Below are 17662 nucleotides of genomic sequence, written 5' to 3'. Positions count from 1 at the left end.
CGTGGGATGGTGGCAGCGAGGAGCCATCGGGCACTTCTGGGAGCAGCAGCACGACTGCACCGAGCCGCTGACGGCCGTGCAGAGCCAGCCCTTGCTGGGAGAGCAGAAAAGCTGCATGCAGAGCCGGACAGCAGCACAGGCAGAGGGCCCAGATGGTGAGTGCACAACTGATCCTGGTGGTTCTCGTAGGTGCACGGTGAGCACACCCTGGCAGGCTGCCCTGCAGCTCATGCCTGCAGTCACAGCAGCCTCCTGGCACCAGTTATCCGGATGGGCAAAAGGCAGAGCTTAGGCCTTTACCCCGATTTCATTCAGCTCAACTTTCCAATGGATTTCTAGAACCAACTGCTACAGTACTACCAAGCTGGAGTAACTCCAAAGTAGATTTGATGTTCAATCTCAGGACGGGCTATGGACCTGAGGTCCCAGCTGTGCTGGCTGAGGCAGGAGGCAGTTTGTGCTCCTTGTGCAAGGAAAAACCAGTGCAGGGAAAAAGCTGCCAGGGAGCAGGCTTACCTGTGGAGTTGTGTGGGAAGCTGCCATCCCCATGGATGGTGGACATACTGGGCAGTAAGGGCATATTGTCCTGCTTCCTCACAACCTGCTTCTTCAAGTCACTACCACGCTGTTTTCTCTGCCCACTAGCAGCTGTGCCATCGACAGGTGGTAGCCTAAAGCCTGCAGGGACCAAAGAGGAGCTTGTAAGTGGAGGGTGCTGGGCAGGGTGACAATCGAAAATCCAAGGAAACTCGCCGGAGGTGGGTAATATCTCTGTTATCCCAAAGAACTTATAGTATAACAATGGCACACTAACATGGGACAGTGATCACAGAATCACAGAATATTAGAAGAGTTTGGGTTGGAAGGCACCTTTAAGCACCATCTAGACCAACTCCTATGTACAGGGACATCTTCATCTAGATCAGAGCCCCATGTAAAGTGGCCTTGAGCACCTTCAAGGATGAACCAACAACAGCTTCTCTGGTCAAACCCTTCCAGCTTTTCATCCCCTTTAATTTAAAAAAAAAATTCTCCCTAATATATAATCTAAATCTACCCTCTTCTAGCTTAATAGCAAACTGCAGTGATGCTTGCCCTAAGAAACAAGGAAGAGCCAGTATTGCTTTGCTTTTGTTGTCCTGTTGCAGAGGCTGTCAGGGGAAGTTTCCAAAAGAAAGTGCAGATAACCTTGCATGATGCTCTCGGGCTGAGTGCTGCCTCCTTAGGGCCCTGCTGCCGCCCTCGGGGCAGCGCTCCCAGCCCTGCAGTCAGAGCCCCTGGGCCGGGATTCAGTCGGGAACGCTGCTTGCTCCTGGGGCTACAACAGAAGCAATGGCTGGGGCTTCAGCACAGCTCAGCAGTGCCAGCTCCTCAGCAGGAAGCGGCAGGAGGAGGAGCTCTGGTGTTTTAATCAGAAGGAGCTGGACTTTGTTTCTTCCAGGCTGCAGCCTGGTTGAAAAGCATTCTTTTGGACTTGCCTTCCCTGGAGGCTGCTCTCCAGGAGAGAGTCTGAAGCCCCAGTGTACTTTGCAAGACAGAATTTTCTACTCTGAAAGACTGCAGAGGTGAAGGTGGGAAGCTGATATTCTGGTACTGACTCAGTGAGGCCATGGACAAGACACTTCATGCTTCTGTATTTTTCTTTGGCAAACAGAAATAAATCCTATGCAAGCTTCCGCCCCAATGCAAGCCAAACAGCATCCCAGCCTGATTGCAACACTGTGCAAAGGGCAAGCAAGTGGTCAGACAGGACCACAAGTGTAGCCAACACTTACTTGCTCCAGCTGCATCCCCAGGCTCAACTGGCTGAGGAGGAAGCTGCAAGGATGCTTGATTTTGTCTCCTTCTCTCCAACTCTTTCTCCAGAAGCTCCATTTTCTTCCGCTCCAAGTTCTTTTGAGCCAACTTGCACAATGCAGGACGGATCTAGGTGCAATGGAAATACAGCACAGACTGTAAGCACAGACACACAAACCAAACACAACATCTCATCAGGAGCACACAGTCCACAGAGTGCTATAGGCTTCAGTGCAGCTCCACAGACATTCCAATAATTTCAGAGCAAGGTCTCCCATCCTCACCCTGGCTATTACACACAGTGAGGTGAAACACTTCAATGCCATAACCTTCTACTGCTGCCACTGCAACCTCTGTCAGGAAGGCCTGCTTGAGGCATGAAAGTCATAGGAGTGCCCCAAGACAGATGAAGAGCTCACATGGCAAGTGAGCAGGCAGTTCAGTTCCTACAGGCCATGGCAGGAGAATAAACACTGTGTGCAATACCCAGCAAGGAGGGGTAATGAGCTGCTGCTTAACACTCATGGCCAGGAATTGCAGCTGTTTCTCACTTCCTGCCTTCGCAAGGATTCAGCTCTGAAGGGCTCTGAAGGACTTGGCCTCTGAGACCACGAGACCAAAAGGAGGAGTCATATGAAAACAAGTTGCAGAAACACTGATGTTAATGAGCAGAAAACTTGAGAAGGAGAGGGCTGTGAGATGCAGCCACAAAGGTATCCTGGAAAAGTCAAACTCTCCCATTTAATTTTGCAGCCTTGCTTACACTCAACATTAGAACCTTTGCTTCTCTGCTTCTGAGGATGAACTTTGCCCACATTCACTGATGGGTAGTTTGCTCTGCCATTCAGAACTTCTCTAAAAGAGCTTTTGCACATAAAGAATGCTTCTGGCATGACCTTAGCACCATCTCCAAACCAATGACCCTGTCTGGCACCACTGGAAATAGCCAAGCAATTTCTCTGTAGCTGTCCAATAGATTCCCAAGATAATCTCCATCCCCATCTCCCAAGGGGTGGAAGATGATAATTTCCAGTGACATTTTTGGCCAAGCACTAAACAGCCACTGGAAAGGAAGTCTGCTCATCCCTGTGCTTACCCCTTACCTTTCCAGAGCTGTCCCTCAGGTCACTGTCACTCATAAAAACAGGACTGGTGGGATGATCCATCTCCTTGGCCTGGCTCAGTGGAAGGCCTGGTAATGGAAGCAAAGGTTCATGTAAATCTCTGGCAAACTTCAAGCCCCCAAAAACATAATTGTGGGCAACAGGCAAGTCAGGTTGCAGACTGCAGAGCTTCCATAAAACACAGAGATTGGGATTGAGAGCAGCAAGGTACATATGCCTAGAGTGTGATGGAAGCTACCAACTTGAAAGCATTGGCTGACCCAGATGCACCAGAGATGGCATTTTGTCTGGCACAATTCCACTTGTCAGGGATCAGGCAAGGCAGGGAGGGAGGACAAGGCAGAAGGCATCTCCTCCCCCAGCCTCAGCCTGTAACCCTGACACAGGCAGAGAGAGCTGGGGAGGAGATTTCCAAAGGACTTTCTGTTCTAGGAGGTTTCCCTATTTCTGCCAGTGCAAAACCAGGCAATATTCATGAACCTCCTTCACTCCTCAAAGGGTTCAGCTCAGAAACTGCCCCAGGGAATGGTTTTCTGCTTCAAGGGCAGGAGGAAGGACTGGGAACATTTGTCATTTCATGCTAAATGCCTTCCTTTGCTCTACTAATTTTGACTCTCAAAAGCTTGCAGGGAGATGAAGCATGGAGAGGAATGTTTCCTTTTCCTGCACTGCATTTCCTGGGCCCCAAGGTACCATTCCATCTCCTGCCATTCAACACTTCATACTGGAGGAATTTTCACTGCACCACCAGAGAACGCTCCCAGTGACTGGGCTTTGGGAGAGTCCACTGAGCCCATCAAGGAATTGAAATGACTTTTAAGGAATGTTCAAAAGAATGGGTTTGAACCTAGTTTTCCAAATGTCACCTCTGAGTCTAGGTTCCAATGCTCATTTTAGGACAGACATGCCCTGTACCTACCTGCATGGTCAGAGCTCTTCTCTTGGCTGCTGCTGCTGGGTTTTGGCCTGGAGGAAATGGAGAACAAAGGAACAAATGAGGAGGTAGAAAGAGAAGGGAGGGAATGAGTGTGCCATGAAAGGAGGCAAACCTTCTTAGCATGGTCACTGATGAAGGAGGAAAGGCAACACATAAAGATGCACAGCAAGATGGAAAGCTGATTAATTGTCCTTAAGCTTTCAATTGCTGTTGTCACACAGAAGTGGTTAAACTCTGGGTGAAATAATATCCAGGCCCTGACTCCTCTTCCCCACCTCCACCTCTGCTCTTGGGCCATCAGTGTTGTGTTTGATTTTGTGCTGGCCCTTCATAGATGGGCAAAATGCTGAATACAGAGGGGTCTGCCTAAATACATGGGACACTTTGGAAAGTCACTGCATGAGATGAGAAGGGCAAGGTGAACCACACCCTGGAGCAGCAGACACCTTGGCTTACCTTATCTCCTGGGACTCTTGGAAATCCAACTGGAGAGGGCTTCCCACTGACCCTGCAGCATTGCCAACAGGGAGATTTCCTGCCTTGCGTATTGGGGGGATCAAAGGTGGTCCCAGTGACCTCTTCTTCAAATCCCCTTCAGTGGAATTCACCATGGAAGCCTGGAAAGAATAGAAGAGATGCTCAAATCAAGCATCCAGCCTCGCCCTAATTCACAGCCCAAGACATTTAGATATGTTTTCAACTGGCACACAGCAGGAAACAGTCAAACTCATGGAGCAGCTTGGCCCAGGATGGGAAATGCAAAGGGAACTGCTGAGGGAGAGACCACGTCACACATTTGACACCTCTCTCCTCACACTCATTCCTCTGCAAGTGTGGCTACATTTAAAGATTGCATGCAGATATGTGACATCAAGATGTTCTGAGACATAAAGATGGTTCACAGATACATGTAGGATACTAAATGGAGAAGGAGTTCTCTTCCAGAATGGACAATTTTAGCGGCTCTGACTGCTAGTTGGTGTTTTCTCCACCATAACACAGAGGAGGAACCACGACACAGCCCAGAAGCCATTCCAAGACCTCTCCTGTTACTGACACATGCTGAGGACACAAAGCCTGCACTTCATACCCACTTCAAAGGCAGCCTGAAGTGCAGTGTCCAGCTGAGATCTTCCTTGACTCAGCTGCTTCCCTGGGCTCACACCACAGGAAAAGGTCTCCAAGCTCTGCCTACAGCACTTTAACAGAAAATCTACCATACAAGACTTTGCTTGGATCCTTACCTTACAACTTACTCCATCTGAGCTCAGCTCCTGGCTCTTTCTTCTGATATCATTGTAGGCAGTGCAAATTTGGCTTTTCTCTTTCTCTTCATTATATATCTTGCTTGGCTTGATGGAAGAAGAGCTCTCTGGGATGGGTGGCAAGGGCTTGGAGGGAAGGAGTGACATCAGATGTGTCTGGGGAAGGTTCTTGGTAATAGTGTAGGCAGTTGGGGCTGCAATGTGGAGACACAAAATATAACAGAGGCCACAATGTAAATCGAAAGCATATGAAGCTCCATAGCACACATTTCCTGGAATCTTCTAAAGAGCTGCACAGGGAAGCATGCTGCTGCTGGCAGCCCCTTGAAGCAGGCCCGGGGAAAACCCTGACCCGCTTCCACAGGGCTGCCACAGGAACAGCCTGGCCTCTGGGCTGCCCTGGGACAGCAGGGAGCCCAGAGCCCTGTGCTTTCCAGGAATGGCTCAGCTGCACATGCACCCTCCTGCTCCTCTCCCTGCCCCACAGCTGAGCAGCCCTACAGCTCCAGGGGCACTGGCAGAGCACAGCTGATTGCAGGGGCACATGCAGGGCACAGCTGTTCCCTGGCAATGTGCACAGGCTCTCTGGGCTGCCACAAGAGCCTTTCTCCCACCAGAGAGAGCCCTACTCTCCCTCACCTCTGTGTGAGGCTGAGCCATGCTCTCAAGGGAAGAAGGGTGTTGGGTGAACTCCCACCTTTACAATCAATCCATCCAAGGCTTGAATGGGCACCCAAGGGGATTTTTAATTAATCAGGAGGTCACTCTCTTTTTATTTTTCATGAAACTAGCATCACTACAATTCCTCTGGACTGCATGGAGCTGGTGAGCCAGCAAAGAAAGCTTCTACAACTTTGCTTATGTGCTGCTCCTTGCCAAATCTACTACATTCACATCCCTTTCCTTCTAAACTGTTGGCAATCCACATGGTCGCCAGAATTTGGCAATTACACCTAGGAAGTAATTGCTTTCCAAAGCTGCTTGTCATGGCCTTTGTTTCTCTAACTCCCGCTCAGTTCTGGGTTGGCTTTGGTTGGTTTCTTTTACTTCTCCTCACAACAAATGAAGTGCCGGCTCATGAACCATGGCACTCCATGTTAGAAGAAGCTTTGCAATCCACATTACAATCCACATTGCAATCCACCCAGCATTCAAGGAGTCTGTATCTGCAGGAGAAAAACTGGCCATGAAATTGTAAATTGCCAATTTTGCCCTGCTTCATTACTCCATGGGATTTTCCCCTGCTTTCTTTCCTACAGAGATAACCAAAAGCAACATAAAACATTAACTGACTCAAAACATTTCTGATCCTGGCTAATACTGACAATTCCAAATTTCCTTACTGGAAATAGCAGAGGGCAGGTCATTCTGAAATACTCTCCAACAGAGTGTTTAGAACTAAAAGAACTAATTCTTTACATGGTTTCACAGAGGATAAAATCATGTGGCATCCTAGCAGGAAGAGAGGAATACCTGCCATAAAATAGGATTTCCTTCCCTCTCTCAAATGGTAACATCTCTAATAAAACCTGGGCAGGTAAGGAATAAGGAGATAGCTAATTCCAAGGCCAGAATTAATCCACAAAAAAAAAAAAAAATCACCTTATTTAGTCAGTAATACTTCTCAATAGCTGCTGCTCCAAGACATTCCAGCTTCAGAGCAGCAATAAAGGAGTCATTCCAAAGGAAAATCTGACAGAACCCAGGATTTGGCACAACTAACCCTGAGCAAAGGAACCAGGGTATCGGATCCCTTTTTCTGCACCAGCAGAATTATTTCTACAAATCTCACCTTCCCTATCATTGCACACTCAGAGATGACAAAGGAGCAACAACAGGGCCATGGAAACTTTCAACTTGAAAGCATTGGCTGACCCAGATGCACCAGAGATGGCATTTTGTCTGGCACAATTCCACTTGTCAGAGATCAGGCAAGGCAGGGAGGGAGGACAAGGCAGAAGGCATCTCCTCCTCCAGCCTCAGCCTGCCACTCTGACACAGGCAGAGAGAGTTGGGGAGGAGATTTCCAAAGGACTTTCTGTCCTGGGATGTTTCCCTATTTCTGCCAGTGCAAAACCAGGCAATGCCCATGAACCTGCTTCACTCCTCAAAGGGTGCAGCTCAGAAACTGCCCCAGGGAAATTTTTTCTGCTTCAAGGGCAGGAGGAAGGACTGGGAACATTTGTCATTTCATGCTAAATGCCTTCCTTTGCTCTACTAATTTTGACTCTCAAAAGCTTGCAGGGAGATGAAAGCCATGTGAAACATGGAGAGGAATGTTTCCTTTTCCTGCACTGCATTTCCAGAGCCCCAAGGTACCATTCCACCTCCTGCCATTCAACACTTCATACTGGAGGAATTTTCACTGCACCATCAGACAACACTCCCAGTGACTGGGCTTTGGGAGAGTCCACTGAGAACATCAAGGAATTGAAATGACTTTTAAGGAATGTTCAAAAGAATGGGTTTGAACCTAGTTTTCCAAATGTTCACCTCTGAGTCTAGGTTCCAATGGTCATTTTAGGACAGACATGCCCTGTACCTACCTGCATGGTCAGAGCTCTTCTCTTGGCTACTGCTGCTGGGTCTTGTCCTGGAGGAAAAGGAGGACAAAGGAACAAATGAGGATGTAGAAAGAGAAGGGAAGGAATGAGTGTGCCATGAAAGGAGGCAAACCTTCTTAGCATGGTCACTGATGAAGGAGGAAAGGCAACAAATAAAGATGCACAACAAGATGCAAAGCTGATTAATTGTCCTTGAGCTTTCAGTTGCTGTTATCACACAGAACTGGCCAAGCTCTGGGTGAAATAAAAGCCAAGCCCAGCAGAGGGGCTGTCCTGTGGTGCTTTGAAGCCCTGCCTCCTCTTCACCACCACCACCTCTGATCTTGGGCCATTGGTGCTGGGTTTGACAGTGTGCTGGCCCTTCATAGATGAGCAAAATACTGAATGCACATAGATCTGTCTAAATACATGAGACACATTTGAAAGTCACTGCATAAAATGAGAAGAGAGATGTGAACAGCACCCTGGAGCAGCAGACACCTTGGCTTACCTCATCTCCTGGGACTCCTGGAAATCCAGCTGGACAGAGTTCCGCACAGACCCTGCAGCACTGCCAACAGGGAGACTTCCTGCCTTGCGTATTGGGGGGATCAAAGGTGGCCCCAGTGACCCCTTCTTCATTTCTCCCCCACGGGAATACAGCAAGGAAGCCTGGAAAGAGTAGAACACAGTGTTCAGATCAAGCATCCAGCCTTGCCCCATTCACGCCTCAAGACATTTAGCCATGCTCTTAGGTGGCAAATGCAGGAAAAGACAAGTCAGACTGATGGGGCAACTTGGCCCAGGATGGGGAATGCAAAGGGAACTGCTGAGGGAGAGACCATGTCACACATTTGACGCCTCTCTCCTCACGCTCACTGAGTCTGCAAATGTGGCTACATTCCCAGGTGGCATCCACATGTGTGGCATCAAGAAGTTCTGGGTGCCACTGGCTCCACTGGCATTTTTGGATGGCACAGGAAGGGGTTTAGATCACTGTTCTCTCCCTGCTCCTAAAGGTACCTAACAGGCAGGGCTGATCTGCAGGCCAGTCCCCACAAAGCCATTCTGCAGGATGTCAAACCCTGCTTTTCTCAAGCCCCTCTTTGCTTCTGCTGCTGCCCTTCCCTCCTGCAGTTCCTCCACAGCCTTTGAGCCCAGATGCTGCTGAGCTCTCAGGATGCTTGCTGCTCTCCAGCTCCCACACTTCCATCATCTCAGGCTCACTGGCCTTTAGGAAGTTCAGCAGAGCTCCCTGTCCTGCACCTCTCTGCAAGGTCTCAGCCTGCCCAAGTTCTTCCAGACCCCCATGCCGTGGCCAGGAAGGGAGGTGGAGGCAGCGGGGACAGACTCACACCCATCCTTAGCAGCCCATCATTTCTGGCCCAGCTAAAGAGCCAAATCAAGAGCTGTCCAAACCTCAGCAAAAGGGTCAGTTCCTGTCAGGGAAAAGGTCTCAGAGCCCTGCCAACAGCACAGAAACTGAACATTTACCACACAGGACTTAGCTTGCTCTCCTTACCTTATGTCCTTTTCCATCTGAAATCAGTCCCTGTTGTTTTCTACTCTCCTCATCACAGCTGCTGATGTTTTTCCCCTTCTCCTGCTCTCTGCTGCAAACCTGGCTTGGCTTGGTAGAAGGAGAGCTCTTTGGGATGGGAAGCTTGGAGGGAAGGAGCATCAAGGGACTTGCCGCAGAAAACCTCTTGGCAAGAGGGTAGCCAGTCAGGCCTGCAAAGTGGAGACAGAAAATATAACAGAGGCCACAATGCAAACCTAAACCATTTGATACTTCGGATTTCATGGCACACTTTTCCTGGAATGTTCTAAACAGCATGGAGAAGAACGTTTCCTTTTTCCTGCACTGCATTTCCTGGGCCCCAAGTTACCATTCCAGCTCCTGCCACTCAACACTTCACGCTGGCAGAGTTTTCACTGCACCTCCAGAGAGCACTTCCAGTGACTGGGCTTTGGGAGAGTCCACTGAACCCATCAAGGACTTGAATTTTGAGGAATGTTCAAAAGAATGGGTTTGAACCTAGTTTTCCAAATGTCACCTCTGAGTCTAGGTTCCAATGCTCATTTTAGGACAGACATGCCCTGTACCTACCTGCGTGGTCAGAGCTGTTCCCTTGGCTACTGCTGCTGGGTCTTGGCCTGGAAGAAAATGAGGACAAAGGAACAAATGAGGAAGTAGAAAGAGAAGGGAGGGAATGAGTGTGCCATGAAAGGAGGCAAACCTTCTTAGCATGGTCACTGATGAAGGAGGAAAACATATAAAGATGCACAGCAAGATGGAAAGCTGATTAATTGTCCTTAAGCTTTCAGTTGCTCTTGTCACTCAGAGCTGGTCAAGCTCTGGCTGAAACACAACACTCATTCTTCAGCTTGCATCAGAACTGCCCAATTCTGCTCTCTCTCCTTTTGGAGCCACGTGGCTCCTACAGCCTCTCTGAAGCAGCCACAGCTGCTGAGCTGACACAGGAGTCTGCATGCAGGGCAGCAACTTCTGTACTGCTGCCAGAGTCTGACTTTGCCTTCTCGTGCTACCCCAGGGACAGCCTTGTGCTACACGTGGTGAGAGCACTGCTGTCTCCTGAGAATGATATTACACCTCCTGGCTCTTTCCAGAACAAAAAGGCTCCTTCCAACTTAGCTGCTAGGCAAGGACACTCAGATTGCACTTTAAAAGCCCTACCAAAGATTTTCAATTGGAATGATAATTCTGTGATTCCCTCTTTATTATTATTACTCAGCTAAACTGGACAGCTATATATTCTAAAACATATCCAAGCCAATATCTTTCCATTAGGTGATGTCCTATAACACTTCTTTAGCACCTTTCCATCTTTGACATTAAGCCCAGAAAAGAATATTAAACATAAAACGGATTTTAAATCTATAGACTAAAACTTGTCTGGGATTTCATTTCACAGTGGGGGCTGAGAAACAGAGAAATGACACCTGAAGTTTACAGAAGCAGCATCTGAATTTGCAGACACCTCTCCAGTAGCCAATATTTGCACAAGCCTATTCTCAGGGGAGGACAATTTAACACCCAAAGATCACAACATTCAAAAGCCTGCAGGATCTAGACCCGTGCAAAACACTACCAAAAGGCAGCACAAACATTACAGAGGGAATGTGTAAGCAAGCCCAGCAGAGGGACTGTCCTGCGGTGCTTTGAAGCCCTGCCTCCTCTTCTTCACCACCAACTCTGCTCTTGGGCCCTTGGTGTGGTGTTTGACATTGTGCTGGCCCTTCATAGATGGGCAAAATGCTGAATATACATAGGTTTGCCTAAATATGTGGGATATTTTGGAAAATCACTGCATGAGATGAGTAAGGGGAACAGCACCCTGGAGCAGCAGACACCTTGGCTTACCTCATCTCCTGGGACTCCTGGAAAACCAGCTGGAGAGGGCTTCCCACTGACCCTGCAGCACTGCCAACAGGGAGATTTCCTGCCTTGCGTATTGGGGGGATCAAAGGTGGTCCCAGTGACCTCTTCTTCAAATCCACTTCTGTGGAATTCACCAAGGAAGCCTGGAAAGAGTAGAACACAGTGCTCAGATCAAGCATCCAGCCTTGCCCTGATTCATGCCCCAAGATATTTAGATATGTTTTCAACTGGCACACGGCAGGAAACAACAGTCAAACTCATGGAGCAGCTTGGCCCAGGATGGGAAATGCAAAGGGAACTGCTGAGGGACAGACCACGTCACACATTTGACACCTCTCTCCTCACACTCATTCCTCTGCAAGTGTGGCTACATTTAAAGATTGCATGCAGATGTGTGACATCAAGAAGTTCTTAGACATAAAGATGGTTCACAGATACATGTAGGATACTAAATGGAGAAGGATTTCTCTTCCAGAATGGACAATTTTAGCGGCTCTGACTGCTAGTTGGTGTTTTCTCCACCATAACACAGAGGAGGAACCACGACACAGCCCAGAAGCCATTCCAAGACCTCTCCTGTTACTGACACATGCTGAGGACACAAAGCCTGCACTTCACACCCACTTCAAAGGCAGCCTGAAGTGCAGTGTCCAGCTGAGATCTTCCTTGACTCAGCTGCTTCCCTGGGCTCACACCACAGGAAAAGGTCTCCAAGCTCTGCCTACAGCACTTTAACAGAAAATCTACCATACAAGACTTTGCTTGGATCCTTACCTTACAACTTACTCCATCTGAGCTCAGCTCCAGGCTCTTTTTTCTGATATCTGTGTAGCCAGTGCTAGTCAGTCTTTTCTCTTTTTCTTCATTATACATCTTGCTTGGCTTGATGGATGAAGAGCTCTCTGGGATGGGTGGCAAAGGCTTGGAGGCAAGCAGTGGAGCGGGACTTGCCAGGGAAAACTTCTTGCCAATAGGGTGTCCAGTCAGGCCTGAAAAGTGGAGACACAAAATATAACAGAGGCCGCAATGCAAGCCTAAAGTATCTGGAGCTCCAGATTTCATGGGACAGATTTCCTGGAATCTTCTAAAGAGCTGCACAGGGAAGCATGCTGCTGCTAGCAGCCCCTTGAAGCAGGCCCGGGGAAAACCCTGACTCGCCTCCACAGGGCTGCCACAGGAACAGCCTGGCCTCTGGGCTGTCCTGGGACAGCAGGGAGCCCAGAGCCCTGTGCTTTCCAGGAATGGCTCAGCTGCACATGCAGCCTCCTGCTCCTCTCCTGTCTGCTTCCACAGAGCTTCCTTGGAACAGAGGCATCCCAACGCCTCTCTTACACTGAGAGCTCTTTTCCTTCATTCTCTGGCTTTTTGGTATAGACTCAGACGAACTTGTAGACCAGGTACAAGAGAAGAACTGAGTTCATTGAACTCACACCTTTACAGTCAGCCCTTCTAATGGGTGTGGTATTCAAAGTGTATTTTAGTTACTGAAAAGCTTGGTTGTTTTTTTATTAGTCATGAATCTAGCAGCAGCTAAATTTCTCTGAACAATATGGAGCTCGCAAGCCAAGAGAGAAGGGTTCTACTACTTCATGTGTTGCCCCTTGCCTCCCCCTTTCCTTCCAAACAGTTGGAACTTCACTGTCATCTCTAGAATCTGACACTGGCAAGGAAGTAATTGTTTCCAAAAGTAGTTTTCAAGGCCTTTGTATCTGTATATCACTCCATTCTAGGTCGGGTTTTGCAGTTTTGGGATTTTTTATATTACTCTTTACATTAAAGGAAGTGCTGGGACACAAACAATGGCACCATATGTTAGATGCAAAAGAAGCTTTGCTTTGTCCATTAGATATGCCCAGTATTATGTGAGCCTGTATTTGCAGGGAACAAAGTGGTCATCCAAAAGTTCCACTTTTGCACTACTAACTAGTTACTGGGGTTTATTCTCTGTGTTCTCTTCAACAGAGACAGCCAAACCCAACATAAACATGACCTGCCTCAAAACATTTCTGATCTTGGCTAATACTGACAATTCCAAATTTCCTTAAAGGAAATTGCAGAGAGCAGGTCATTCTTAAATACTCTCCAACAGAGTTTTTAGAACTAAAAGAACTAATTAATTACATGGCTACACAGAGGATAAAATCATATGGCAGCCAAGCAGTACAAGAGGAATGCCTGTCTTAAGCCTGGATTCCTTCACCCAGTAGAGTGCTTGGGTCAGTAATAAAAGTGAGACAGGTAAGGATTAATGACACAAGTCATTTCCAGTCCAGAATTATTCCTGAAAAAAAGGTACCTTACTTAGTGAGCAATACTTCTCCTTAGCTGCATTAGGCATTCCAGCTGCATATCAGCAATAAAGGAGTCATTACAAAGAGGCCGTACCAGGATTTGGCAGAATGAAGCCAGAGACCAGGGGATCTGATCCCTTTTTCTGCACTAGCAGAATTATTTCTTCAAGTCTCACCTCTCGTATTGTTACACACCCAGAGATGGCAAAGGAACAAGAAGAGTGCCCTGGAAGTATTCAACTTGAAAGCATTGGCTGACCCAGATGCACCAGAGATGGCATTTTGTTTGACACAATTCCACTTGTCAGGGATCAGGCAAGGCAGGGAGGGAGGACAAGGCAGAAGGCATCTCCTTCCCCAGCCTCAGCCTGCCACTCTGACACAGGCAGAGAGAGCTGGGGAAGAGATTTCCAAAGGACTTTCTGTCCTGGGATGTTTCCCTATTTCTGCCAGTGCAAAACCAGGCAATGCCCATGAACCTGCTTCACTCCTCAAAGGGTTCAGCCCGGAAACTGCCCCAGGGAAAGGTTTTCTACTTCAAGGGCAGGAGGAAGGAGTGGGAACATTTGCCATTTCATGCTAAACGTCTTCCTTTAGTCTAGGAATTTTCACCCTAAAAAGGCTGCAGGGAAATGAAATCCATGCACAGCACGGAGAGGAATGTTTCCTTTTCATATTTCCTTTTCCTGCACTGCATTTCCAGAGCCCCAAGGTACCATTCCAGCTCCTGCCATTCAACACTTCACACTGGAGGAATTTTCACTGTACCATCAGAGAGCACACCCGTGAGGGAATTGAAATGAATTTTAAGGGATGTTCAAAAGAATGGGTTTGAACCTAGTTTTCCAAATGTTCACCTCTGAGTCAAAGTTCCAATGGTCATTTTAGGACAGACATGCCCTGTACCTACCTGCATGGTCAGAGCTCTTCCCTTGGCTACTGCTGCTGGGTCTTGGCCTGGAGGAAATGGAGAACAAAGGAACAAATGAGGAGGTAGAAAGAGAATGGAAGGAATGAGTGTGCCATGAAAGGAGGCAAACCTTCTTAGCATGGTCACTGATGAAGGAGGAAAGGCAAGAAATAAAGACGCACAACAAGATGCAAAGTTGATTAATTGTCCTTAAGCTTTCAGTTGCTGTTATCACACAGAACTGGCCAAGCTCTGGGTGAAATAATAGCCAAGCCCAGCAGAGGGGCTGTCCTGCGGTGCTTTGAAGCCCTGCCTCCACCACCACCACCTCTGCTCTTGGGCCATTGGTGCTGGGTTTGACAGCGTGCTGGCCCTTCATAGATGGGCAAAATGCTGAATGCACATAGATCTGCCTAAATACATGGGACATTTTGGAAAGTCACTGCATAAAATGAGAAGAGAGATGCGAACAGCACCCTGTAGCAGAAGACACCTTGGCTTACCTCATCTCCTGGGACTCCTGGAAATCCAGCTGGACAGAGTTCCGCACAGACCCTGCAGCACTGCCAACAGGGAGACTTCCTGCCTTGCGTATTGGGGGGATCAAAGGTAGTCCCAGTGACCCCTTCTTCATTTCTCCCCCACGGGAATACAGCAAGGAAGCCTGGAAAGAATAGAACACAGTGCTTAGATCAAGCATCCAGCCCTGCCCCCATTCATGCCTCAAGACATTTAGCCACGCTCTTAGGTGGCACCTGCAGAAAAAGACAAGTCAGACTGATGGGGCAACTTGGCCCAGGATGGGGAATGCAAAGGGAACTGCTGAGGGAGAGACCATGTCACACATTTGACGCTTCTCTCCTCACGCTCACTGAGTCTGCAGGTGTGGCTACATTCCCAGGTGGCATCCACATGTGTGGCATCAAGAAGTTCTGGTGCCACTGGCTCCACTGGCATTTTTGGATGGCACAGGAAGGGGTTTAGATCACTGTTCTCTCCCTGCTCCTAAAGGTACCTAACAGGCAGGGCTGATCTGCAGGCCAGTCCCCACAAAGCCATTCTGCAGGATGTCAAACCCTGCTTTTCTCAAGCCCCTCTTTGCTTCTGCTGCTGCCCTTCCCTCCTGCAGTTCCTCCACAGCCTTTGAGCCCAGATGCTGCTGAGCTCTCAGGATGCTTGCTGCTCTCCAGCTCCCACACTTCCATCATCTCAGGCTCACTGGCCTTTAGGAAGTTCAGCAGAGCTCCCTGTCCTGCACCTCTCTGCAAGGTCTCAGCCTGCCCAAGTTCTTCCAGGCCCCCATGCCGTGGCCAGGAAGGGAGGTGGAGGCAGCGGGGACAGACTCACACCCATCCTTAGCCTCCCATCATTTCTGGCCCAGCTAAAGAGCCAAATCAGGAGCTGTCCAAACCTCAGCAAAAGGGTCAGTTCCTGTCAGGGAAAAGGTCTCAGAGCCCTGCCAACAGCACAGAAACTGAACATTTACCACACAGGACTTAGCTTGCTCTCCTTACCTTATGTCCTTTTCCATCTGAAATCAGTCCCTGTTGTTTTCTACTCTCCTCATCACAGCTGCTGACATTTTTCCCCTTCTCCTGCTCTCTGCTGCAAACCTGGCTTGGCTTAGTAGATGGAGAGCTCTTTGGGATGGGAATCTTGGAGGGAAGGAGCATCAAGGGACTTGCCGCGGAAAACCTCTTGGCAAGTGGGTAGCCAGTCAGGCCTGCAAAGTGGAGACAGAAAATATAATAGAGGCCACAATGCAAACGTAAAATTTCTGGAGCTCCAGTTTTCATGGGACAGACTCCTTGGAATCTTCTAAATGGCTGCACAGGAAAGCACACTGCTGCTGGCAGCCCCTTGAAGCAGGCCCGGGGAAAACCCTGACCCGCTTCCACAGGGCTGCCACAGGAACAGCCTGGCCTCCGGGCTGCCCTGGGACAGCAGGGAGCCCAGAGCCCTGTGCTTTCCAGGAATGGCTCAGCTCCACATGCAGCCTCCTGCTCCTCTCCCTGCCCCACAGCTGAGCAGCCCACAGCTCCAGGGGCACTGGCAGAGCACAGCTGATTGCAGGGGCACATGCAGGGCACAGCTGTTCCCTGGCAATGTGCACAGGCTCTCTGGGCTGCCACAAGAGCCTTCCTCCCACCAGAGAGAGCCCAGCTCCCCCTCACCTCTGTGTGAGACTGAGCCATGCTCTCAAGGGAAGAAGGGAGTTGGGGGAACTCCACCTTTATCATCAACACATCTAATGCTATTGGTACTTGAGGATTTTTTTAATTGCTGAGAAAATTGTTTTAGTTTTATTTTTCATGGAACTAGTCTCTCTTTAATTCCTCTAAGCAGCATTGAGTTAGCAAGTCTAAAGTGAGATGTGGTAGGCTCCAATGGTAAGAGAGGAAAAACATTCCTTCTTCAGGCTGACCTTCTGTGAATCTCCAGGAAAAACCAGCACAGCTGTGTCTGCTATTTCTGCAAACCACGAAGACCTCTCTGCAAGCAGCAGGCCTTGGTGGTGTTTCTATAGCAATGCAATACCACCCTCAATGCTGGACCCAATCAGCAAGGAGAGGAAGAAGGGGAAATTTATCTGTCATGAGACTCAACATTGATGGCAAAGAAAGAAACAGGACTTGCACCTATGACCATGTCCAATCTGTGGTCAGCTGTGGCCGCAGTCCCTGTCCTGGCTGACAATACGAGTGCTTTGGCTACTGTCAAAAAGGAGAAAGCAGAGTAGAGTAATGATAGAATGTTGTGATGCCATGGCCATCCTTGCAGGATCATCTGTAGCTGTCAGCCCCCTACTCTGACACAGAGCCAGCACTGACCACCATGGACCAGTTTTCCCAATAATCTGGGGGGATTTTTTTTTTCCATTTGGCGTCAACCTTTCAGCTCCTTTCTATCCTCACCTTTTCCTTCAGTGGTCTTGCCTTTTCTGGTAAAGTCCATCTTCGAACCCGTGCTTCTGCCTCGCAGAAGTATCTGGGCTTGAATTTGGGAATGCTCTCAGAGTTGACAGCGATGGGAGCTTGGTACCCAGCCTTGGAACAAGGTCGGGTGACTCCAATTGCCAGCGCTCGGCACAGAGAGGCAGAGCCAGACGCGTCTCCTGCCGCTGTGGCCCTGTCAACCACAACCCTCACACCCCCAGCCTGGGGCTGCCCTTTGTGATGCAATGGCCCATGGCTCTCTCCTGGGGCTGCCCTTTGTGATGCAATGGCCCATGGCTCTCTCCTGGGGCTGCTCCTTGTGATGCAATGGCCCATGGTTCTCTCCTCACTGCCCTGCTGTCCTTGCCACGCCCCTGGCAGCACAGCCAGAGCCAGCAGTGACGCCTGCAGCCATTGCCCACTGTAGAGGGATCCCTCTTCTGAAGCCAAGGTTTT

The sequence above is a fragment of the Lonchura striata genome, chromosome 30 (assembly GCF_050655825.1).
Source record: "Lonchura striata isolate lonStrDom1 chromosome 30, ASM5065582v1, whole genome shotgun sequence".
Classification (NCBI taxonomy): Eukaryota; Metazoa; Chordata; class Aves; order Passeriformes; family Estrildidae; genus Lonchura; species Lonchura striata.
The sequence above is the reverse complement of the archived record's forward strand: the minus strand, read 5'-3'. Positions refer to the sequence as shown.